Below are 26,262 nucleotides of genomic sequence, written 5' to 3'. Positions count from 1 at the left end.
TATGTCTGGGGATCAAATGTCATGGGACTATTCGTCATTTCCCCAATCCATGTTTCAACTGTGTTCCATAATTGTGCAAGGAGCGGGCATCTCCACAAAACATGGAGTAGGGAACCCGTGTCAGCTTTACATCTCCAGCAAAAGGGGTTTCTTTCTGGGAATATTTTAGCTAGCCTCGCTGGTGTATAATACCACCTGGCTAATATTTTATAGTTGATTTCTTGGATGCGTGAAGCTGATGATGTTTTATGGGCATAAATGCACATTTTAGTTTTCTGGGCATTCGTAAATGTAATATTCAGCTCCTTTTCCCATGTTTTAAGACACGGCAGATCATCTACTTCATAGGATGCGAGCATGGCATACATTGTGGATAAAGTTTTCTCTAAGGGCTCAGTGGATAGGCACATCTGTTCTAGCTCGGATAGATTACGGTACGTATTTTTGAGGGACACATACCCAATGAATATAACAAGTGTCTACATTGCATATATCCCCACCAATCTAGATTAGGTTCACCGAATTTAATTCTCAGAGTTTCCAGAGAGAACCATTCCGTCTCTGAGCAGAAATCTGTGGCCCTCAGTGGGACATTAAGTCTCCATATTCTGAAGGAGGCACTCAGACAACCCAATGGGAATTCCGGATTGCCCAAAATCGGGATCATTGGGGAGTGCCATGGTGAGAAGCTCGGCATTTCTCGTACTTTAGAGAGCACACGTAAAGTAGTGAGTACCAGCTTTGAGGACGACCAATGAGGTCTCAAGTTCTGGGACGCCCAGGGCAGATTGGTCAGAGGAAAGGAAGTGAGTGCCTGCTCTATTCCCACCCATTGTTTATTATGACTCTGTTTGTGCCAGTCAATCAATTTAGTTAAAACTGCGGCCTGGTAATATTTCTGTACATCTGGCATCGCCAACCCTCCGGAATGTTTAGGTCTACATAAGACATTTCTGCGTATTCTGGGTGGTTTGCCCTTCCAGACATAGTTATTGAATATCTTTTGTGTCTTTCTCAGAAAGGCAGTAGGGATAGCAATAGGTAAGGTTTGAAATAGGTATAATAGCCTAGGCATTACATTCATTTTTAGTATTGCTATTCCACCCATCCATGAAAACTGTGTTCGGTCCCAGTGTTTCAGGTCCGCCACAAGTGTGTCCAACGAGGGGGGGGGGGGGGGGGGGGGGAAGCAAGCAAATTGTCATCAAAAGATAATGAGATGAATCATGCTGTTAGGTGAGAAGCTTCAAAACATGTAGCAGGTTGTAAATATGCAGCAGCATGTGATGGTATATGAAAATTGTGAAGCACATCGTCAATGTACCTGTGCCACGACACAATGTGGCACAGGTACATGACGAGGGCATCGCTGCCAAACAAGTCGTCTTGATTTATTACAAAAGAAGCCCAAGATCACAACAGATTCCAAAGAAACCCGTTTAATTACGAGATTTAACGATCAGAATCGGGAGGTGGACGGCGTTCTTCAGAGACACTGGCATATCCTTACTAACGACACCACTATTAGGGAATTTGTACCCTTTAAACCACAGATTACCTACAGACGCAGTAAGACTTTAAGGGATTTGCTCTCCACAAGCCATTTTGGGGGGAATAAAGGACCGGGTAGTCATTGCAAAGTAAAGGGCACATATAGCTGTGGCGGATGTGCCTATTGCCAATATTTGCAGATTGGTAAATCTGTAGTGTTGCCTAATGGCCGTAGATGGTATCTGCAGCACTTTGTGAACTGCGGTACCCCTGCGGTCATTTACTTGCTATACTGCAGATGTGGCTGTTTTTATATTGGAAAAACCTCACGTGCCTTAAAAGAAAGAATTAAGGATCATGTAGGAGATATCACATGTTGTAACTTTAAGTCCCCCATTTCTCGACACGTTCATCTTGAACATCGAGGTAACGCCCACTATATTAAATTCATAGGACTTGATGTGATACATCGGCACCCTAGAGGGGGGAATATAGATAGAGCTCTACTCAAATTAGAATCTCGATGGATCTTTAATCTTAGAGCCACGGAAGGTAAAGGACTTAATGACAGCATTAACTACCGGGTCTTTCTCCCAAGCTAGGCTTGTGTGTGAGTAGGATCCTCTGACTGCCGCTTTGTGTGCAGCCTTATTCTCGATCCCATATTTACATCTGCCGCTCCTCGCTCTGCCTGTTTTTACGGGCGATTTAGTGCCTGAGTTTTGTCCCACTGTTGTTGTGGTTACGGCCCATTCTAAAAGCAGGGTATTACTCCGAGATATGCCCTTATTGATTGTAATTCATGGCTTTTCATTCACTCTGTATGTTATTATATATTATTATTGTTTTTTCCATTAATATTATTGTCATTTTTCTAGAATTATAGTAGATGTAGTTTGTCATCAGGTGATTGAACTTATATCTATTATTTTCATATGCATTTGCTATGTAGCATCTAATGTACTTTTATTCCTCTTTCTGATTGATATTTTTTCTATGCTCGCTGGCCGCCGTCGCCTTCGTTCCGCCCCCCGCACTCCTCATTGGCCGACACGCCGCATACGACATACGCCGGACGGAGTTCCTTCCGGCTTTGTGGATGTGGAGCGCAGTTGCGCCCCAGCGACGTGCGGCCAGGCGTACCTGCGTCCTTACGCGGGCCGCTTACGTGGGGTGCATGGTGGGCGGTGCTGGGGCTGAGGACGGACACAGCCACTATAAGAACACCATGATGGCATTTTAGCAACATACTCTCTGCTGCTGCCTTTGAAAAAGCCGTTAGTAAACGGCGAAACATGTCAGGCTATCTCCAGCAAGCCAGCTCCGCCATTTTGCCACTTGGGACTCTTCATCCATCATGATACTGTGACATTGCCAATATCTAGTTGGACTGGTAACTATACAATACCACTGTGATTTATCCATTCAGCGTTGGACCTGTATTTTGCATGCTGGAACTTTGTTGTTATGATCTCAGTCACACTGCTGGAAGGAACATGTTATGGCATGGCTACAAGTGCATTTATGCTTTGATCTGCTGTTGAGGTTCATTACAAGTGGAGATTTGCTATTTGGATTTCTGCTGGAACATTTCTTGCTTTGGCTTCACAATGCATGCCTGTTACTAATACTGATTGATTTTCATATACCATCACATGCTGCTGCATATTTACAACCTGCTACATGTTTTGAAGCTACTCAACTAACAGCATGATTCATCTCATTATCTTTTGATGACAATTTGCTTGCTTTCCTACTTGATCCCATTTCACCCCTGCGAGTGGGGGGTGCCCATTTGTGGAACCAACAGCAGGACTATTTGACATCTTTTTTTCCTCAGAGTTCCTTGCTTTTTATTACATCGGCCCCTGCGAGTGGGGGGCACAAGCCCACGGACCTTTGCATTTTTGTATATATTTTTTCACCAGTGCCAAGGATTAGACATTGCTTTACAACGTTTTATGTCAATGATTCTAAACCAGCCACATGATTTTTGACACAGTGGCTTGGTTTAGGTCTATGGGGACTGCAGCCCCATAGCCATCACTAATCTTCATTTTTGTCATAGGGTCTCAGAGCCTGAGTGGATTTATCTGGCGGAGCAGAGATTCATATATTTTTTTAAAAAATTTTCTATATATTCTAGAGTTTTGTATTAATGTGGTGTTGGATTACTGTATATTGTTGATTAATAAAAGGTATTTATTGTTTTTCATGCACCCAAGAGCCAATTCTCTTCTTTGTTGTCCCATTTATCTTTGGAGTTATTTTTGTACCTAGGTACGTGATATGAGTTTTGTTCCATTTGAAGGGGAAACTAGAGCTCAGTGAGGTTTGTAATTCCTCTGTCAGAGAGACATTCAGTGCCTCGCATTTGTCCAGATTAATTTTAAAGAGGGACAACTCACCAAAAGTTTTAAATTCTGCTAGCAGATTTGGCAAAGTGATTATGGGGGTAGTAATATAGAATAGCAGGTCATCTGCATAAGCAGAAATTTTGTGGTTTTGTCCCGCTACTAGAACACCTGAAATATCTGAATTATTCCGAATTTTGCATAGGAAAGGCTCCAGAGCCAGAGCAAATATAAGGGGTGAAAAGGGGCATCCCTGTCACATCCCATTGGTGATCTGTAGTGTCTCTGATAGGATCCCATTGACTCTGACACGTGCGGATGGTCCTGAGTAGATGGCTTTTACACCACTCATCATTTTCCCCCCGAAACCTATATGTCCCAGCACCTCGAACATCCACGTCCAGTCTACCCGGTCGAATGATTTTTCAGCGTCAGTAGATAGTAGCATCAATGGGATACCACTCGACCGGGCACACTGGACGAGGTTCAGAGTTTTTATAGTGTTATCTCTGCCCTCTCTCTTAGGGATAAACCCCGCTTGATCCCAGTTTACTAGGTGACCCATCCATTCAGAGAGTCTATTAGCTAAAATTTTAGAGAAGATTTTTAGATCTAGGTTTAGTAAGGAGATAGGCCTGTAACTGGCACATGCAGCTGGGTCCTTCCCTGTTTTATGGATGACAGAAATGTGGGTGTCACAGGAGCCCTAGTGGTCAGACCACAGATTGCCTTCCAATCGGTTTCTGCACACAGACCATGCAAGCTTTGGTCGCGATCTTTGCGCAGAAACAGACAGGAATTTGGGCAGCAGCCCGACCAGAAGGGAGCCTGTGAGATATGGGTGATTACAACGTCACCCACTGGTTCATGGGATTTGCCACCACCACTGGTATGGGCCAGTGGACCCGATTTACTGACTGACTAATCCTGCGAATAAAACGGTTAAACACACGATATTCTGTCTAGCCAACAACAAACAGTAGCGTATCTTCAGAGACACGGGATCACTTCTGTGTGTGTGCTGATAAGTAGGGTAGCGGAAAGTGAATGACTTGGAGAAAGTCGTTTATTCACGCAATATAAATAATTAATATATACAGACAATTATTAAAATCAACAATCGTTAAGACAGTAATAACCAGTAAGAAAATAAAAGAAGGGAGAAAAATACTTAGTAGGTGGAAAGAGGTCCTTTAGTGGGAAAACTTGTAAAGTCCTTGGTTTCAATCAAAGTCCAGAGTTCAGACCAGGCAGATGCCAGCATATCCTCAAGCTGGCATAAATGAGTTCAAGATGTTTCAGAATGGAGGACACTGAGTTTGGGTCCTCAGCCATTCTTATGCCCCTGCTTCAGTAGGAGGGAGTGAGGGCGGGGAGCCATACACCCCCTTCAAAGATGAGATGAGCCCTCCCCTTGTACTGGGGCTAGAAATCATATCTACCCATATATGGGCTCTATCTCACAGAACCGTACAGGTCAGGGCAGATTTATTAACATTTTCAGGTCTGTCTCGATTTACCCAGCGCCCTGATACCAGACATGAGGGGTGGGACCCCTGCGGTATCATCAGGGCATTTTGAGACTGCCTAACTGGTAGTCCTTACCTCAGAATGTTCTGAAACTTCCTCAGAACCAGCACCGGGGCTCATGCTACCCTTCCCCCACGTTTGGCACTGCTGCCACCTTAGGAACCCCAGAAATATGACAGATCTGGGAAGTTATAGATATGGCTATGAGACAGAGGTTATTCCCAGGCAAAGGCTTCTTTGAAGTTTGGGGCAGCCAGCTAGGTGTCATCTCCCCTGCAGTGAGGGAGCCAGTGGGTCTGGCTTTCCCCCCAGCTAGATTGCTTCTGCCAGGATGCTTGTCACCTTGTACCTGATGGATGGCCATCAGCACAGCTTGAAGCCAGGGCCCTCCAGGGCAGATTAGGCTCATTAGCATATCAAAAGAGCCATCCTGCAGTTAAGGTGATGCTATTCCTCTGCTAAGAAGGGACTGCAGACCTCCTACACAATAAATCCAGATTGTACCGATTTGAAGCGCAATCGACGCAGGAATCGAGTGCGATCGTTCTTTTCTTCACGGGCGGTTCCAGGACGCGCCTGCGTCCCCGCAATCGTCCGTGACAGCCCCCCCCCTTGTCCGTGGCTTAGCCACTCATCCGCAAGATGTGTGGCGGCGCCGCTAGCCTGGCTGACGGGTCTCGAGTTGCCGGTACGGCGGGAAAACCTATTGGAGCCTGTGGCTCGGTTCCCCTGGACCGGTCGCGGTCGGCTACCCTCAGGGTTGACCCAACATGGACCGTTCTGGACAGGGCGTTTGCGCCACTGCAGTCGGACGTGGTGTCTGCCGGGACTGCGGACAACGGGCAGTGGGTTGGTTAGGTCAACAGCCAGCCCACGCAGGGTTCCCCTGCTGAGTGGCTGTGGACCTAAGGGAACCCCGCGGGAATCCCTGGACCTTCCCAGCTCCTGACAGACGGCACATGCCCCGCAGTAGTTGGCTACATCCCTGTTCATCCGGGGCCAATAAAACTGTTTCCGAATACCGGCGAGTGTCTTGCGGACACCCGAGTGCCCGGTCAGAGGATTACCATGTGCGGATTTCAGCACATGTCCCCTGAACGCACTCGGGACCACAAGCCATTTGGTATTCGCGTGGGATCTACCTGTAGGGGGCTGTGCAGACTCACTGTACAGTCTCCCACCTTCCCAGTACACCTTGAAAGCGGCCCCGTCTGCGAGGGGCTCAGCGGCTCGCTGCCTGAGCACCTCCAGGCTTGGGTCACTTTGTAGTGCGGCTGAGAATATGGCGCTGTCAGTTTCAGCCAACTGGCTCATGTCACACGAGGCCAGCGGCTGAAAGGTCTCATCCCTGCGGTCAGAGGAGGGGGAGGAGGCCGGAACCCCCTCCACCTGTTCTGAGCTCGGGTTCCGAGCAGTGCAGCTGTGCGGTATGGCTAGCACAGGTACACTGTCAGAATGGCACATATTGGCATTACCTACATCATTGTCACAAGCATTTATAACAGTAACAGGAACATTTTCATCACGGACAGTTTGTACAGTAAACTCAGGTACAGTTACAGCATCCTCACAACAGACAGTCTGTACATCAAACTCAGGTGCCTTTGAAGCAGGCACTATTGAACCTGGTACCCTTGAACTGGGCACATTCAACCCGCCTCCCCCTGGTGCTCCCCCAAGTGTATAAAGTACCTGGTGGTGGGTGGAGAGTCCGTCTCCTTCCGTGAGCGACAAGGCGGTCGTGGCAGGTTCATAGTAGGACACAAGCTTGCCCAAATCAGTCCCTAGCAACACAGGGACTGGGAGATCCTTCATAACCCCAACAACCCTTTCTTGGACCCCTCCCACTCCCCAATCCAGCTTCACTCTGGCGTGGGCTATGTGAAAAAGGGTGCCTTCTACTCCAGTAAGGGCAAGGGATCGGCTGGAGCTGATGCTCTCCTTTGGCACAAGGTGTGAGTGAACTAACGTGATGTCAGCTCCGGTGTCTCGGAATCCGGTGACAACTTTGCCGTTCACTCTAACAAGTTGCTGCTGGTCGGTTCGGTCGCGGATTTCCTTTCCGCGGGCAAACAGGACAAAATCTGATGATCCAGGCTGTGGTTCGCTGGCGGGTTGCCTCTGCTGTGGGTGAGGTGCAGGTGATGCAGATGATCCAGGTGCTGGTGGTGTCTGTCTCCGCTCCGGACAGTCGAATTTCATGTGTCCGGGCTGGCGGCAGTAGTGACAGATGACCTCTCCAGGCGCTGCAGGCCTGGGTGCAGCAGCTGCGCTGGGTGGCCTCTGTGGCGGACGGCTCACAGGGGCAGGAGGGTCTGCCGAGGTATTGGGCTGACCTCCTCTCCAGCTGGATGGAACAGTTCTGCGGGTATCAGCCACCCGGGTAGTTGCAAAAGTCTCAGCAAGGTCTGCAGCGACAGTGGCTGAAGCCGGCCTGCGTTCTAACACAAACTGTCGTACATCAGCAGGGCAAATGTTCAGAAATTGTTCGAGGACTATCAAGTCCTCTAGGATGCCATAAGACCCTTTGGTGAGGCCTAGTGTCCACTGGCGGAGTGTGGTGAGCAAGCTGCTGGCCACATCTCGGTACGAGTCAGAAGATTTTTTCTGCCAGGCCCTGAACTTTTTCCGATAGGCTTCTGGCGTCAGCTGGTACTTAGTAATGATAGCGTCTTTTATAGCAGCATAATCATTATCCTTTTCCGCAGGCAATTCTGCGAAAGCATCAAGCGCTTTGTAGCGCAGCAAAGGTGTCAGATGTCTGGCCCACTGGTCTGGGGACAGACGATATTGACGGCATGCTTTTTCAAAAGACCGCAAAAACAAGTCAATGTCAGTGTCTTTTTCAATATTAGCAAATTTAAATTTTGCACTTACGGGTGCTGCAGCTCCTTCAGCAGGGAGGCTGGGCGGTGAACTCCGGCTGGCCTGTTGCACTTTTGCCATGTTTAGCTCATGCTGTCGTTGGAGCTCCCGTTCCGTAGCAGCCGCTTGCCGCTCCCGTTCCTCCCGCATTTGGCGCTCTGTCCGCGCTTCTGCAGATTGGCGCTCCTCACGCATGTACTGCAGGTACTTGTCCAGGTCAGTGTCCATCAGCTTTTGTAACGCCTGCTGCATTAGCGGATCAGTACAAACGGACAGTCCAGTACTGGCCAGTTCCGGGCGAGTACTGTCAGAAACTCTGGGATTGGGGTCCACACTGACATTCTCCGGCGTAACTGTTGATGCAGGGCCCTCAGGATGCACAACCTCTGTACGGTCAGGAGTCTCAGTCTCTGGTTCCCCTCGATTGTCAGATGGGCTGGTATCCACTTCAGCGGACACTCCCGGCTCCCGCAGTTGCTGGGTATCCCATTGAAACAATTCCGTTACCAGGTCCTGTTGTTTCTTGCGGCCGACATCAATGCCTCTCTCTTGGCAAAGATTTTGCAGGTCCGCCAGGCCCATTTTCTTGTAGTTCCCGGACATTTCCATGCCAAATAAAATAAAACTTTTGGGGAGGGGTACTGGCTACACAGTCTCTCTGTATATATAAAAAATATATTGCCTTCCAGCTACACCAACGAATTAGTTCGTTTCTCGATAGCGCTAGCGCTATCGTAGATACTTTCAGCACAACACAGGTCCCAACCGCTGCCTAACACTGTCACAGGAGCCCTAGTGGTCAGACCACAGATTGCCTTCCAATCGGTTTCTGCACACAGACCATGCAAGCTTTGGTCGCGATCTTTGCGCAGAAACAGACAGGAATTTGGGCAGCAGCCCGACCAGAAGGGAGCCTGTGAGATATGGGTGATTACAACGTCACCCACTGGTTCATGGGATTTGCCACCACCACTGGTATGGGCCAGTGGACCCGATTTACTGACTGACTAATCCTGCGAATAAAACGGTTAAACACACGATATTCTGTCTAGCCAACAACAAACAGTAGCGTATCTTCAGAGACACGGGATCACTTCTGTGTGTGTGCTGATAAGTAGGGTAGCGGAAAGTGAATGACTTGGAGAAAGTCGTTTATTCACGCAATATAAATAATTAATATATACAGACAATTATTAAAATCAACAATCGTTAAGACAGTAATAACCAGTAAGAAAATAAAAGAAGGGAGAAAAATACTTAGTAGGTGGAAAGAGGTCCTTTAGTGGGAAAACTTGTAAAGTCCTTGGTTTCAATCAAAGTCCAGAGTTCAGACCAGGCAGATGCCAGCATATCCTCAAGCTGGCATAAATGAGTTCAAGATGTTTCAGAATGGAGGACACTGAGTTTGGGTCCTCAGCCATTCTTATGCCCCTGCTTCAGTAGGAGGGAGTGAGGGCGGGGAGCCATACACCCCCTTCAAAGATGAGATGAGCCCTCCCCTTGTACTGGGGCTAGAAATCATATCTACCCATATATGGGCTCTATCTCACAGAACCGTACAGGTCAGGGCAGATTTATTAACATTTTCAGGTCTGTCTCGATTTACCCAGCGCCCTGATACCAGACATGAGGGGTGGGACCCCTGCGGTATCATCAGGGCATTTTGAGACTGCCTAACTGGTAGTCCTTACCTCAGAATGTTCTGAAACTTCCTCAGAACCAGCACCGGGGCTCATGCTACCCTTCCCCCACGTTTGGCACTGCTGCCACCTTAGGAACCCCAGAAATATGACAGATCTGGGAAGTTATAGATATGGCTATGAGACAGAGGTTATTCCCAGGCAAAGGCTTCTTTGAAGTTTGGGGCAGCCAGCTAGGTGTCATCTCCCCTGCAGTGAGGGAGCCAGTGGGTCTGGCTTTCCCCCCAGCTAGATTGCTTCTGCCAGGATGCTTGTCACCTTGTACCTGATGGATGGCCATCAGCACAGCTTGAAGCCAGGGCCCTCCAGGGCAGATTAGGCTCATTAGCATATCAAAAGAGCCATCCTGCAGTTAAGGTGATGCTATTCCTCTGCTAAGAAGGGACTGCAGACCTCCTACACAATAAATCCAGATTGTACCGATTTGAAGCGCAATCGACGCAGGAATCGAGTGCGATCGTTCTTTTCTTCACGGGCGGTTCCAGGACGCGCCTGCGTCCCCGCAATCGTCCGTGACAGTGGGACTCAAGTGTCTGGGCAGGGAAGGATTCCCCCTTATCTACATCTCTAATATTGTTAAAGGCAGTACACATGTGCGGGATCAATATGTTCTTAAATCATTTGTAGTATTCAATCGGTAGGCCATCTGGCCCCGGAGCCTTCCCTGTTTTAATTTGTGCAATAACCTGTGCAATCTCCATTGGGGAGATATCCTCCTCCAGAGCCTGAGTCATTTCAGGTTGTAGCTGGGGCATTCCGGCATCTTTAACCTCTTGACGACCAGCTAACGCCGATCGGCGTAAACTGGTCGTCTGCGGGTTACCATGGAATGTCAGTTCATGGAGGGTGTCTCTGTGAACAGCCGGAGAGCCGCCGATCGCGGCTCGCCGGCAAAATGTAAACACGCGGGGAAGAAATCCCCGCTGTTTACATCATACGGCGCTGCTGCGCAGCAGCGCCGTAGGGCAGATCGGCGATCCCCGGCCTCTGATTGGCCGGGGATCGCCAGCATCTGATAGGCGGAAGCCTATCCTTCAATGCGCAGGACGGAACTCCGTCCTGCGCATTACGGAGAGAGGGAGGTAAGGAGGCAGAGGGCGGAAATGGCTGCGGAGGGGGGCTTTGAGGAGCCCCCCCCCCGCAAAACGCAGATGGCCGGCGGCGATCAGACCCCCCCGGCAGGACATCCCCCTAGTGGGGAAAAAAGGGGGGAAGTCTGATCGCCCTGGCATAATACTGATCTGTGCTGCGGGCTGGAGAGCCCACGCAGCACAGATCAGGCAAATCACCCCTGGTCGGCAAGTGGTTAATATATTTTCTCATGACCTCTCCAAGTTCCAGGCCGCGTTCCCTCTCCTGTGGTGATAGTAAGTTATATAACCTATGGTAGAACTGCTTAAAAGTATTGGCAATTGATTCGCTACGGATGTGTTTTTGGTTATGTGAATCCACTTCATGAGGGATATAATTCCGCTGTTGCTGCTGCTTTAATGCTCGTGCTAATTGCCTGGTTTGTTGCCAGCCATATAAAATGCAGATTGGCATCTAAAGGCAGCTCTTAGTGTTTTATCCTTCATTATCCTCTTAATCCCCTCTCTCGCTTTTTGTAGCTTTTCAAAAACCTGTGGGTCCCTGAGGTGCTTATGACTTCTTTCCAGCGTAGGAACTTCCTGCAACAGTTGAGCGAGATCTTTCTATCTCTCTTTTTTAATCTAGAACCCAATTGGATGAGGTAACCCCTGAGGACACACTTCTGTGCTTCCCACACTGTAGTGGCCGGTGTTTCTCCCGTGGCATTTACTTGAAAATACGCCTCAATCTCTGTTTCTATTCTACTAGCAGTTTCTTTCTCAGTAAGTAAGGAGGAGTTGAGTCGCCAATTAAATGGCATGCTTTTTTTATGTTTACAATTAAGATCTAGTGAGACCGGAGCGTGATCCGAATAAGATATAATACCAATTCCAGCTGTTAGGGTTTCTGATAGGAGATTGTGTGAGATCAATATAACATCTATTCTAGAGTAAGAATTGTGTACCGTAGAATAGAATGTGTAGTCCTTAGTGGTTGGATGGAGCAGCCTCCATACGTCAGCCAGCTGTCTCTCCTGAAGTGCTTTTTTAATCTTATTGATCTTGGAGAAAGAAAGGTAAGATCTATTGTGAGATGAGTCAAGCTCTGGGTTCAGTGTGACATTAAAATCCCCGCCAATAATGATATTCCCTTCCGCGAAAGTGTCAAGGGTTTCTAAAAAGCGTAATAAAAAGGATGTTTGTTCCAGATTGGGAGCATAAACGGAACCTATCGTGTATTTGCGCCCCTGAATAAGACCCTTAATCATGACGAATCTGCCCTGGTCAACCCCCAATACCTCGATATTCTCCATGGGTAGGTTACTGCTCAGGAGAATCGCAACTCCCTTTGTTTTAGAGTCGGGAGAATTGCTCATATAAATATGTGGAAATCGTCTGTTTGTTAACCGTGGAGCATCGTTTCCCTTAAAATGTGTCTCCTGTAGGAGGATTAAGGTAGCTCTCTGTTTCCAGATATCATTCAACAAGGCTGTACATTTTTCCAGTAAGTTTAACCCTTTGGTGTTTATGGATAGCACTTTTAATTGTGCCATTTGTGAAACCAGGAGCTAGCATGTATATTTGGAACTCTCATGGACCTTGAACACAAACATAAAGAAAACTGAATATGCATTGAAATAAGAAGAAGCATCTTTCGTAAGGTTACATACAGCATACGTTGTATTATGAAACTCAAGGATAACGTAACACTCGTATTCATAGTCCCAAGGACTGACCTATGTGGGAGATGAGTAACCATACTGGGAAGGTCCCAAACCCACCCCCCGCTCCACAATAATGCTAGTGTATTTGTATAATACTCCCCCTCTCAATCTATCCCACCATCTGGCCTCAACCACAAATATATATATAAACAGTTTTTATAATAAGTCATCAGAACAGGGTATGCATGCGGGCTTTTAAGTGATACCCTTCCTCCCCTTATCTTATCTCATCTTATCTGGTCTGTAGATATACGTGTACCCCCCGGGAGAGCGCTCACCACATAGCATCCGAGCACCGCGGCGAGCAGGCGCCCCAATATGTCCCCTCAACCATTGAGCATTACCCCTGCTACTTATACTGTATGCATCGGCTCTCTTCAGGATACGGGGGAGAAAATTATATATGCCGCGCGAGATGTTATATTTTTCTTGGCTACAGGCTCCCATAGTGAATAGTTATATTACATACTGGGGAGGTAACCCTTTCCAGCAGAATAGTGGGCTATAGGTTTCCCAGTTAGCCTCGTATTAAAGTGTGACTGGTTCCCCTTCTGAGGTACAGAACGTTCCCCTTTGATATATCCAGACAGCCGATGCATACAGTCGCTGTATACCATCACATATGTGCAAGTTAATCCAGAGCCATTCTAATGCTATGATATAACGACAGCCTAGAGAGATTCTATTGGCAGCTTATGGTCAACAATGTATCACATATTTTAGCAAAGGACTCAATGTCACCAGGATGAGCAGTGATCATATAGACATCAGAAATGGTAGATTATAAGCTATCGTAACATGCGACCATGTGGTGTTCTTCCTTCTTCTCAAGAGTGCGCCAAATATGTCCCCTCTTCTCTTTCAGGCCCTGGATATTTATCCTAGGCAGAGTCCGGTATAAGCAGGTAAGTCCTAACCCACCCAACCTATACTATGGCCCTCCCCACCAACCATAGCGTACGTGCTGCTAATCTATATTCGGTGTAGGCCCTCTGAGTACCAACAGGCATTCCGCAATTCTATGAAGAGGTCTCTTTCTGTAGGTATGTGGTCGGCTAGGCCTCATGCTTCCAAGGGGCTAAATTAAGTATATGGGGGTTACCATCTGTTGGAATATAAATCCCGGGGTAGGGCTTGCGACCACCATTATATTAGGCCCGTGAAAAGGGAGGTCCGCATGCAATTCTTAATAACTACAACGTTATAATAAAGAGTAACTTATCTGGACTAAGACAGTGAGGTGATTGATTGAGCAGCCATGTTTACGCTTCCTCATGCGTCTGCCTACGATTCTGTCGTTGCCTTTTTTGCCGTTGTGGGAGGCCCAAGGCAAGCTGCTCCAGAATCCAATCGGGAACTTTGATCTCTGGGAGATTCAGAGATTTGAACAATTCTGGTAATTCAGATGGATCTCTTAAAGGGACTCCGAGCTCAGCGAAAAAAGTAAAGTTGTACTCACCAGGGTCTTTCTCCAGCCCAGTGCTGGTCGGGAGGTCCCACGCCGGCGTCCTGGCTCCTCTCCTTCACCCCGCTCCGGTATGGCTGGCAGGCCGCAGCCCGGGCGACACTCGGTGGAGTGTCGGGCTGCAGCTTCCGCGTATGACGCGGATTACGTCACACGCCGGCCGCCTCGCGTCATCACGGCGGCCGGCCTGAAAGTACTGCGCATGCGCGATTAAAGCGCGCATGCGCAGTACTTTCACGCCGGCCGCCGTGATGACGCGAGGCGGCCGGCGTGTGACGTAATCCGCGTCATACGCGGAAGCTGCAGCCCGACACTCCACCGAGTGTCGCCCGGGCTGCGGCATGTCAGCCATACCGGAGCGGGGTGAAGGAGAGGAGCCAGGACGCCGGCGTGGGACCTCCCGACCAGCACTGGGCTGGAGAAAGACCCTGGTGAGTACAACTTTACTTTTTTTGCTGAGCTCGGAGTCCCTTTAAGGTGAAGTTCTGCTCTCTTCTCTTAATGGCGACTTGGAAGGGGAACCCCCAATGATAGGTGCCTCATTTTCATGGAGGAGTTTCAGGAGTGGTTGTAGAGCTCTACGTTGCTCGAGCGTGCTCGGTGCCAGGTCCTGGAAGAAGGTGAGGACATGGCCTTCATGGCAGATCTCCACTCGATTCCTCGCTGCCTTCATAATACATTCTTTAACCCCGAAATAATGGAGCCTACAGATGATATCTCGTGGCAGTTCGCCCTCCTTCAGGCGTAGCTTTCAGAGAGCGATGGATCCTGTCGATTTGTAGTTCCTCACCTGCTGGGTTACCGAGTAGGCCGTTAAAAATGGCAGTGACTGTAGGGAGAAGCTGCTGCGTCGTCACCGATTCAGGTAAACCCCGGAGGCGAATGTTATTTCGCCTGCTCCAGTTTTGCAGGTCTTCCAGGCCTGTCTGCAGGTGGATATTCAGTTTCAGTTGTTTTGAGTGTGCCGCTTGTAGTTTCGCCAGGTCGGCTCGGATGGTCGCCATGTCCGTTTCTAGGACTCCCAGCCTGTCTTCATGTGCTGTGACGTCGGATCTCAGAACTTGTAGCTCTGCTCTTGTGGCTGTAGTTATTTTATCAGCTAGATCCGTTAAGTCACTTTTTGTGGGCAAACTATGAAGGTAATCCCTAATCTCATTCAGGGATCTAGTTGTGGCTTCTTGTTGTGCAGTCTCGGCGGTCTTCCCGCCCGCAGCATTAACAGCAGCGTCGGCCATCTTGAGTTGTGCTTGCTCCGAGGATCTGAGAAACTTCGTTACTGTGTCTTGGAATCTTTTTTCTGGTCTCCCGATTGTGTATTCTTTTTCCTGGAGTTAGTAGCCATAATATGGTAGGTTTTCGCTGAGGAAACTCTCTATGTTAGAGGGATTAGAGCGTTGTAGAGCGGGGAGCTCAGCTCAGGCACGTCTTCACCCGTTCATGGCAAACTCCGCCCCCCCTCCCCCCTAGTTTACATTTTGAGTACAATTAAAGCTTGACATTACTGAAATTGCTCCCTAAAATCTCTGATCGTTTACATTTCCGAGCTGCAGCTGGTCAACCTGCACGAATGCGAATTTACAGGTAGGCATACATCTAGCGATGATGGGCAGATCCGACCAAGAGACAAATCTCTCTGATCAAATCTGATTAGAGAGGGATCTATCGGCTGCCCATAAACCACAGGCTGATTCCTGATCAATTTCAGCATGAAATCTCTCAGGAATTGGCCACATCCATTACCTCGTCGCTGTCCCCCCAGTGTATAAATGTACCCCCGTGTGCATTTATACATTACCTGTCTTGTGTCGCCCACTGTGCGGTGCTCAAACGTCTTCGGAATCCCCTGCTGGTTATTGTATTGGATTCAATACAAAAAAAAGAAATGATCATTTGTCAACAGATGTTGATGAGCCTGGTGTCATCAAATTGATCGCTGGGGAACTATCAGACCGATGTGATGAGGAATCAGCATGAGTGCCTCCAGTATAGGTAGCCAAGTATAGGTGCCACAGTGCAGGGTAGCTAGTATAGGTGCCACAGTGCAGGATAGGTAGTATAGGTGCCACAGTGCAGGATGGCTAGTATGAGTGCCACAGTACAGGGTAGCTGGTATGGGTGCCACTGTGCAGGATAGCTAGTATGGGTGCCACAGTGCAGGATAGCTAGTATGGGTGCCACAGTGCAGGATAGCTAGTATGGGTGCCACAGTACAGGATAGTTAGTATAGGTGCACAGTACAGGATAGTTAGTATAGGTGCACAGTACAGCAGGGCCGGCGCTACCATTAAGGCAAAGGAGGCAGCTGCCCCAGGGCCCCAGAGCTTGTAGGGGCCCCCAGTGGCTACAAGAGGAAAAAAAAATTTTGCAAATCGACCTTATAGTTCCTGAGAAAATCGATTTTAAAGTTTCAAAGGAAAAAAAATACACATTTAAAAACCAGCCGACTTTAATGGTTATTAGCAAATCCACCTTAAATTCTAGAAACCCTAAATTTGCAGGATATGTTAAGGAGATCATTGGGAATAAGAGGAAAAAACAATTTTTCAAAAAGACCTTATAGTTTTTGAGAAAATCGATTTTAAAATTTCAAAGGAAAAAAGTATACTTTTAAATGCGGTAAATGTCACTTTTAGTACCTAACGGTAGTGTAATTTTACATGTATCAAAAGAAAGAGCAATACATTTCCAGACAGGGTTTCCAGGGGGTCCATACGCAGCCGCAGCGGTTTGGCCAGGGATCGCTATACAGCCGCAATATGGCTGTATGAAGATCCCTGGCATTTTTTTCCTATTTTCCCAATTTTTTTTTTATGTTTCGAGTGTGGGAATTTGTTTTTTTTTTTTATTATTTGGGGTCCCCCCTCCTGAAACTTTTTAACCCCTTGTCCCCCATGCAGGCTGGGGTAGCCAGAATGTGGAGCTCCGACCGATTGGGGCTTCAAACCCTGACTATACCAGCTGCAAAAAGGTCCCTTAATACCAATTTTTGCTCCGGGGTATCTGTTGGGGGGGGCCCCCCAGGTTTATTTTGCCCTGGGGCCCCATTGTTGCTTAAACCGGCCCTGCCTGCACAGGTAATGTACGACAACTAAGTGTGTATTATATTCCTTAGCGCGGCGCCATAGAAGAGGATGGCATTGGCACCGTGTAAATGATTATCATGACGGTATCCGAAAACTTGACTGATTTTCTGTTAGGTGTTTTAGCCAAAACTTTTTATAACCTCTGGACTGTGTGAATCAGTAACCTGTGATTACTGCTTTCACCACCAGGTGTCACTTGGAATCCAGGCTGCTGATGATACAGAACTTAGGGAGGAAAAAAAAAGCTCAGATTGTAAAACCTGGTACACACCATGCAATTTTCACTTCAGATCCTATTTGAGCGAGTGATCAGATTGATATTCAGATCTGATATCGATTAGATATAGACAGTGACGTAACTAGAATTCATGCCCCCCCCCCAGCAAAACTTTGATGCCCCCCCAATGTTCACACCGCTTCCCTTGCCTCCCCTTGGTACCCTTCACGGCCTTGGGGCCCATCTCACAAGGGTCATAAAACAAGTTTGCCCATCATGATCTTCACACCCATAACAAGTGTAGCCACAAAAATACCTGATCTGAAGTACAGTCCCCTGTATAAGAGAAAGGGAAGGTTAGTAGTTGGGGTCCCCACAGCTCTGGCCCCCCTTGGTTCGCATAGGATGCTCCCCTCTAGTTACACCCCGGATATAGAAGAAAGATAGAAAAAGAAGGCTAGAAGCTTGTGCAGTAGAGTAGACCTGATAATGCTCTGCTATTTCTTCTAGAGCCCATCAGAAAGCCACTACTGCGCCTGCACTGGAGCCGCAAAGGTAAATATTGCAGGCGCCTGCACCACAGCCAATCAGCCTGTCGGCTGTATTTTCAGGGGTGCCAGCGCTGGATCCCAGAAAGTGATGAGGATGGAGGAAACCTTATTAGAATCCAGAGGCTTCCCCCTCCCGAGCTAAAGACCTCCCAGGGGCTGTTTTTTATTTGTTACAGGCTTACTTTAACTGTGTACGTATTTTTGAACTAGATGTTCTGAGTATAATTTGCATAGACTATGTATATCAGAATCAGAATCAATTTATTTTCGCCAAGTAAGTTTGCACCTACAAGGAATTTGTCTTGGCAGTTGCTTAACAAACACAGACAAAAACAATACAAGGACAGACAGTGTGAATATTACAAGTTAAGGACATTATAAGTATAGTGGCAGTAAGCAATGTGAGAATTGTTCATTTACAGTTCTGTGCTGATTACTATCAAGTCCTAGCACGTGGTTCAGCATTAAGTATGGCTACCGCTTGAGGAAAAAAGCTGTTCCTGTCTCTGGAGGTTTTGGTAGCGATTGACCGGAATCTTACTCCTGAAGGCATGCGCTGGAAGATAGAGTGAGCTGGGTGAGAGGGGTCAGAGGCAATTTTGGTTGCTCTCTTTCTGCACCTGCTAGCGTAAAGATCCTGCAGGGAAGGTAAGCTACAGCCAATTATCCTTTCCGCTGATCGGATGATGCGCTGCAGCCTCCCCTTTTCTAATGCTGAGCAGGAGCCGAACCGTACAGTCATAGATGATGTTATGGTGGATTCGATGATTGCAGTGTAGAACTGCACCATTAGATTTTGAGGTAGGCCAAACTTTTTCAGCTGCCGTAGATGGTACATTCTCTGTTGCGCTTTCTTGACAATAGTGGCAGTGTTGTTGTCCTATTTTAAGTCGTTTGAGATCATGGACCCAAGAAACTTGAATGACTCTACTTGGGTTATTGTGGATCCATTTATGGTTAAGGGGAGGTGCTGGGGGGAGATCTCCTAAAATCTATTATCATCTCCATAGTTTTGAGAGCATTTAGTTCCAAGTTGTTGCTGCTGCACCAGGAGGAAAGCTGTCCCTCCACATGCCTGTATGCAGACTCATCCCCGTTTTGTACGAGACCAACTACTGTTGTGTCATCTGCAAACTTCAGAACCTTAACAGATGGATCTGTGGAGATGCAGTCATTGGTGTAAAGTGAGTACAGCAGTGGGGAAAGCACACAGCCCTGGGGTGAACCAGTACTGACTGTCAGAGAGCTTGATGTGTGTTTACCAAGTCTAACACGCTGTCTGCTGTCGGTTAACAAGTCGGTTATCCATTTGCAGATGGATTCAGGTATGTGTAGCTGAGAGAGCTTGCTGTGTAGCAGAGATGGCATTATGGTATTAAATGCAGAGCTGTAATCTATAAATAAAATCCTGGTGTAGGTTCCTGGGGTGTCTAGATGCTGTAGTACATAATGCATACACATGTTCACGGCATCATCTGCGGATCTATTAGGCCTGTAGGCAAATTGCAGAGAGTCTAGCAGGGGATCTGTGATGGATTTCAGATAAGTCATTATCAGTTTTTCAAATGCTTTCATGACCAATGATGGCAGGGCAACAGGCCTGTAATCATTTAAGCATGTAGGTTTTGTTTTTTTTGGAATTGGTACAATAGTTGAGCTTTTAAAGCAGGTGGGAACAATTGAGAGTTCTAGAGATGCTTTGAATATGTCTGTGAATACAGGCGCTAATTGGTCGGCACAGAGATTCAAGCATTTCGCAGACACAGCGTCTGGTCCCATTGCTTTCCTGGTGTTTTGTCTTTTAAAGAGTCTATTTACATCTGATTGGCATATTGTTAGAGCATGCACATCTGGGGACAGGTCAATAGATTGTGTCTGGTCTGCTGTGTTGTGTACATACTGAGGCACCACAGGTGGTGGAGACGTTGGCTGGCAGGAAGAGTGTTCAGTTTGCCTGTTGCCTATTTGTGTGATACCCAGTATTGTCTGTATTGTACTCTGTAAAGGACCATGGAAGATGATGGCAATATATAATATAGCTGTAAAAAATGTAATTACAGCTTTCATCTGCAGATGGCAGTCGATCATCAAGTCTGCAGATGATAAACCTTATGATGATTGATGGAAACCTCAGGTAAGAGACATACTATATGGAGGCTCAAATATTTAGTAAAGTAAATTTTAGAAAATACCAAACCGAGAGAATTGTTCTTTTTATAAGTATGCATACACATGTATTTTAAATTTTACATTTGTTCGCAATAGTGATCCTTTAAAGCAAACCTGCAGTGGGGTTCAAAGTTCTGAACTAAATAAGGCCACATGTATGGGGGAAATGTACTTACACAAAGTCATCCCACATCTGTAACGATCGGTGTAGCACAGAGAGGATCTGATTACCGGTGATCTGCAGTATCACTGGGAATACAGATATATACCAGATTATAGATGATCTGCAGTATCACCGATAATCCGATATACAACCTAACCTCTGGACACCTGAGAGGAGTGTTTGGTGCAAACAGTAATAATGAGAGGACTGGGCCTCAGAGCAGTAAGGAGTACTGCCCAATTCCTTCTGGACTCTCCCGGAGGGAGGAGTCAGGCTGAGAGAAGGAACAGGAGTGACACTCAAGAGGGAGTGTCACTATCAGGACTGGGAACCGCCTCTAACAGTAAGGTCGGTTCTCGAGGTCGGACAAGCCAGGTCGTAAACACATGGACAGACAAAGTACAGATTCAGAAGGCAGAGGCGAAGTCTAAGGTACAGGCGAGGTTCGGCAACAGGGTATCAAAAATATCGAGGTACAAAATCAGAAGGCAGATGCAGAGTCTAAGGACGAGCCGGGGTTCAGCAACAGAGTATCAGAATGACAAAGTACAGGATCAGAGTTCAGGAGAATGGTCAGGTAGGCAGAAGGTCATAACAGATAAGCACAATCAAACTAGTACTTTAAACTATCAACAAATCTAGCTAAGTGTAGGATTACAGCTCCAGCTGGTCCCGGCACACTTTCGGATCTGACTCAGGTCTGCGTGCTACCACGTAGTGATCGCAACGCCAGACAACCAGCAACTGAACAGCCAGCAGCATATATACCAGAACACTCTCCAGGCCCCTCCCCAAGTGCTGGACCAATGAGAGGTGTAAAAATTGTCAGCTGACCAGCCTGGTCAGCTGACTCACTTCTGGCTGTTATATAAGCTCTGCCTCTGTGCGCGCGCGCGTGTCACTCTGAATCTTGGTGGACTATCAGTCCCAGCCACACCAGTACTGTCTTGCAATGTATCCAGCGAACCGAGCGTGGGAGCCGCCGCACCACTACCTACACCAGTGGCGGCTTCCCCACGCTCAGCCCCCTTGTCAGGGACACTGCCATGCGGCAAGTTCGCCGCCTCCAATGCGGATTCCGCCGCTCCCAATGCGGATTCCGCCGCTTTGCCTATGCGGATTCCGCCGCTTTGCCTATGCGGCATGCGGTGGTTTTTCCGCGTTGTGACGCCATGCTGGACGCAGAACCAGCCGCCTCACCCTGAGAAACAGTGGTTTTTCCGCGTTTCTTCACAGTACCCCTTCCCCCCCCCCCCCCCCCCCCCGAGGAGTGGACTCCAGACAACTCCTCCCAGGTTTCTAAGGATGTAAGGCATGAAACTCCTTCCTTAACTCGTCCGCATGCATGCGAGTCCCCGGTACCCATTGTCTCTCCTCAATGCCATACCCTCTCCAATGTACCAGATATTGTACCGAATTCTGGACAATGCGTAAGACTAATATTTTCTCTACCTCGTACTCAGGTTTGTCATCCACCATCACAGGAGGAGGAGGAGCGGGACCCACATGGACTGCAGGTTTAAGCAGGGACACGTGGAAAGGTCTTAAGCCCCGCATGCTGGCCGGAAGATCTACGGCATAAGTGACGTTGTTGATTTTCTTGGTCACAGAAAACGGACCCACAAACCTGGGGCCCAATTTGGCTGAGGGCTGTTTCAGGGTCAAATGACGTGTAGAAACCCAGACTAAGTCCCCTGGTCGAAACTTCCATTCCTGAGACCATTTCTTGTCAGCTTGAACCTTTTGACTTAGAAACGCCTTCTCCAAATTACTCTTAACAATTCCCCAATTGTCTTTGAGTGACTTCTGCCAAGCCTCCAGTGCTGGAAACGGAGTGGAGGCCACTGGCAATGGGGAAAACTTAGGCAATCTCCCGGTCACTACCTGAAACGGAGAGAATCCCGAGGAGGAACTTCTCAAATTATTGTGCGCAAATTCTGCGAACGGCAAAAACCTGACCCAATCGTTCTGCGCCTCAGCAACATAGCATCTCAAAAACTGCTCCAGTGATTGGTTGACCCTCTCCGTTTGCCCATTGGTCTGTGGGTGGTAGCCCGACGAGAATGACAGCTCCATGCCCATTTGATGACAAAATGCCCTCCAAAATCCCGACACAAATTGGACTCCCCTATCTGACACGATGTTCTCCGGGATGCCATGCAGCCGGAAAACGTGAATGATGAACAATTCGGCCAGTTCCTGAGCCGAGGGGAGTCCCTTCAGGGGCACAAAATGGGCCATTTTGCTAAAACGGTCGACTACCACCCAAATGACCGACATGCCTTCAGACCTGGGCAGTTCCCCCACAAAATCCATGGACAGGTGGGTCCATGGCTCACTCGGGGTGGGCAAAGGCTGTAACCTTCCCACAGGTGCCAGCCGGGAGGATTTACTTTTAGCACATACCGCACATTCTCTGACATATTCCTTGCAGTCTGTTGCCATAGAAGGCCACCAAGCACACCTGGCAACCAGATCCTGCGTTCTGGCAGCTCCGGGGTGACCAGCATTCTTATGGGCATGAAACATTTGTAGAACCCGTAGACGAAACAGGAATGGGATAAACATAACCCCCCCAGGTTTTCCCTCAGGGACCTCCTGCTAAAAGGGACCCAAAACCTCTGTCCAATCCTCCCAGGTCTCTGTGGCTGCTAACACTAACCTCTGCGGGATGATGGACTCAGGAGCAGGGGGCTGTGCTGTCTCTGGTTCGAAACATCTGGACAGGGCGTCTGCCTTGATGTTTTTGCTGCCTGGAGTGTACGTGATTATAAATCTGAACCTTGTAAAAAATAAAGACCAACGGGCCTGACGGGGACTCAGTCTCTTAGCCCCCTCGATGTATTCTAAATTCTTGTGATCAGTGTAAACCGTGATCGTATGTTCTGCCCCTTCTAACCAATGGCGCCATTCTTCAAATGCCAATTTAATGGCCAGAAGTTCCCGAATGCCTATATCGTAGTTTTTCTCTGCCAGTGAAAACCTATGGGAGAAATAAGCGCATGGATGTAATCTGCCCTGCAACCCTGACCGTTGAGACAGCACCGCCCCCACCCCAATCTCTGAGGCATCAACCTCCACAGTAAAAGGGTAAGACGTGTCTACATGTCTCAAAATGGGCGCTGAGCAAAACAATTTTTTCAGATGAGAAAAGGCTGCAACAGCCTCAGAGGACCAGTGGTTGGTATCTGCCCCCTTCTTTGTAAGACTGGTAAGGGGGGCAATTATTGTGGAGTACCCCTTTATGAAACTCCTATAGTAGTTCGCAAAACCCCAAAATCTCTGCAAAGCCTTCAACCCCACTGGCTGTGGCCATTCCAAGACAGCTGTGACTTTGGCAGGATCCATCGACAGGCCTGCGGTGGAAATCACATACCCTAAAAACGTGACGGTGGTCACCTCAAAAATACACTTCTCCACCTTGGCATAAAGCATATTTTGTCTCAACTTGTCCAACACAAATTTAACGTGGATCCTGTGCTCAGAGAGGTTATTGGAATAGATCAGTATATCGTCGAGATATACCAGCACAAATCTACCCAACACCTCCCTGAAAACCTCATTGATTAATTCTTGGAAGACGGCTGGCGCATTGCACAACCCGAAGGGCATCACTAAGTACTCGTAATGCCCGTCGGGTGTGTTGAAGGCCGTCTTCCATTCATCGCCCTTTCTAATGCGGATCAGGTTGTATGCACCCCTCAGATCTAACTTTGAGAAGATCTCAGAGTTTGTGACCTGTGTGAACAAATCGTCTATCAATGGTAACAGATAACGATTCTTTATTGTGATTTTATTCAGGCCACGGTAATCGATGCAAGGTTGAAGACCTCCGTCTTTTTTCTTAACAAAAAAGAAGCCGGCCCCTGCAGGTGACCGGGAGGGGCGAATGAACCCTTTGGCTAGATTGTCGCGGATGTACTCCTGCATAGCCACTTTCTCGGGTCCAGACAAGTTATACAGGTGACCCCGGGGGGGCATACAACCGGCACGGAGATCGATAGGGCAATCGAAAGGGCGATGAGGAGGTAACTTATCAGCCGCCTTGGGACAGAATACATCCGAAAATTCTGAATATTGCTCGGGAACCCCCTCCACATGAATCTTAGTCTGCCCTAATGTCACTTTCCCTAGACACTGCTGGGAACAGAAACCTGACCAACTGGTTAATTGTCCTGCAGCCCAACTGATCTGTGGCGAATGGAGCTGCAGCCAGGGCATACCTAAAACAATCATGGAGGTAGTCATGTGTAATACAAAAAAACTTAAACTTTCCTTATGCAGTACCCCGATAATGACTTCCACCTCTGGTGTCTGAGATAGCGGACGGTCCCTTTGTAGCGGGGAGTCGTCCACGGCAGTAACCTGAATGGGTGGTTTTACTGGGGTGAGTGGAATGCCCAACTTCTCTGCAAACTCGGAACTCATAAAATTAGCCGCTGAGCCTGAATCAACAAAGGCCTCCGTGGCTTCAGATTTGTCCCCCCACGTAATCGTACATGGAAGGAGCAAACGTTTTTCTTTTAAGGGTATGAGTCGGGCGCCTAGGGTGCTACCCCCTACAACTCCTAGGCGATAGCGTTTCCCGGCTTATTAGGACAGTTTCGTACCCTATGCCCTCCTTCAGCACAGTACAGACAGAGTTGCTCAGTCATTCTCCGTCTTCGCTCCACCTGGGTCAATTTTGACCGACCGATCTGCATCGGCTCAGGAGGAGGCAAGACCGGAGAAGATGAGACAGAGGAGGATGGCGTTACCAGGGGTGCAGCGGGAGGTGCCGCGTAAGATGTGTACCTGACACGATGACTACCCCTGGTCTGTCTCTGATGGCGCAGCATGCGGTCGATTCGAATGGCCGACGAGATGGCCTCATCGACCGTTTTGGGCTCGGGTTGGCTCAACATTAAGTCGGAAACCTCACCCGACAACCCAGACAAAAAACAGTCCAAGAGGGCATAGGTGTCCCACCTGGCAGTAACTGACCACCTTCTAAATTCGGCCGCATAATCTTCGACTAGACCTTTGCCCTGCCGCAAAAGCTTGAGCTTCCGCTCAGAGGTCGCGGCAAGGTCTGGGTCGTCGTAGATTACCGCCTTTAAAGAATTCCTCTACAGAGGTAAGAGCTGTGTCTCCGGGTGGTAGGCTATACGCCCAGGTCTGGGAATCGCCGGACAATAAAGTTTTAATAAACGTGATTCTCTGGGTCTCAGTACCAGAGGATCGGGGTCTCAATTCAAAATAGGATAACACTCTACTCCTAAAATTGCGGAAGTCAGATCTGTGGCCTGAGAATCTCTCGGGTACGGGCATCCGTATATCAACGCTAGGAGCAGATTGCACCTCATCCACTGACGTCTGGAGGGTTCGTACAGAGCCTGACAAAGCCTCAATCAATGCTTTGTGTTCACCCAGCACTCGATTGACATTATCCACCGAAGTGGCAAGTTCCCCCAGAGGACCAGTGCGTGCGTCCATTTTGGTTTGTGGTCTGGCGTTCTGTAACGATCGGTGTAGCACAGAGAGGATCTGATTACCGGTGATCTGCAGTATCACTGGGAATACAGATATATACCAGATTATAGATGATCTGCAGTATCACCGATAATCCGATATACAACCTAACCTCTGGACACCTGAGAGGAGTGTTTGGTGCAAACAGTAATAATGAGAGGACTGGGCCTCAGAGCAGTAAGGAGTACTGCCCAATTCCTTCTGGACTCTCTATCAGGACTGGGAACCGCCTCTAACAGTAAGGTCGGTTCTCGAGGTCGGACAAGCCAGGTCGTAAACACACGGACAGACAAAGTACAGATTCAGAAGGCAGAGGCGAAGTCTAAGGTACAGGCGAGGTTCGGCAACAGGGTATCAGAAATATCGAGG

The sequence above is a fragment of the Hyperolius riggenbachi genome, chromosome 1 (genome assembly GCF_040937935.1).
Source record: "Hyperolius riggenbachi isolate aHypRig1 chromosome 1, aHypRig1.pri, whole genome shotgun sequence".
Classification (NCBI taxonomy): domain Eukaryota; kingdom Metazoa; phylum Chordata; class Amphibia; order Anura; family Hyperoliidae; genus Hyperolius; species Hyperolius riggenbachi.
This window is presented reverse-complemented; position numbering follows the sequence as displayed.